Source organism: Nanorana parkeri, unplaced genomic scaffold (assembly GCF_000935625.1).
Source record: "Nanorana parkeri isolate BGI_ZX_2015 unplaced genomic scaffold, ASM93562v1 scaffold135, whole genome shotgun sequence".
In the NCBI taxonomy this organism is placed as follows: Eukaryota; Metazoa; Chordata; class Amphibia; order Anura; family Dicroglossidae; genus Nanorana; species Nanorana parkeri.
Genome location: NW_017306403.1, coordinates 1228269 through 1228704, shown reverse-complemented (window position 1 = coordinate 1228704; position 436 = coordinate 1228269). Strand labels below are relative to the sequence as shown.

The following is a 436-nucleotide window of genomic DNA, read 5'->3' as shown; positions in this document are numbered from 1 at the left end:
TCTTCTCTCTCCTCTCTTTTCTCTCTCTCCTCTCTTTTCTCGGTCTCTCCTCTCTTTTCTCGGTCTCTCCTCTCTTTTCTCTGCCTCTCCTCTCTTTTCTCTGCCTCTCCTCTCTTTTCTCTGCCTCTCCTCTCTTTTCTCTGTCTCTCCTCTCTCTCCTCCTTTTTTCTCTCTCTTCTCTCTCTTCTCTTTTCTCTCTATCCTCTCTTTTCTCTGTCTCTCTCCTCTCCTCTTTTCTCTGTCTCTCTCCTCTCCTCTTTTCTCTGTCTCTCTCCTCTCCTCTTTTCTCTGTCTCTCTCCTCTCCTCTCCTCTTTTCTCTGTCTCTCTCCTCTCCTCTCCTCTTTTCTCTGTCTCTCTCCTCTCCTCTTTTCTCTGTCTCTCTCCTCTCCTCTCTTCTTTTTCTCTCTCCTCTCCTCTCTTCTTTTCTTTTCTGTG

The 436-nt window shown here is 46.8% G+C and overlaps 1 protein-coding gene across 1 annotated transcript in view; it reads left to right on the top strand.

Moving 5' to 3' along the window:
• TPRA1 (transmembrane protein adipocyte associated 1) overlaps window positions 1-436 on the top strand; it is a 17970-nt gene that overhangs the window by 7393 nt on the left and 10141 nt on the right. The window lies entirely within an intron of this gene.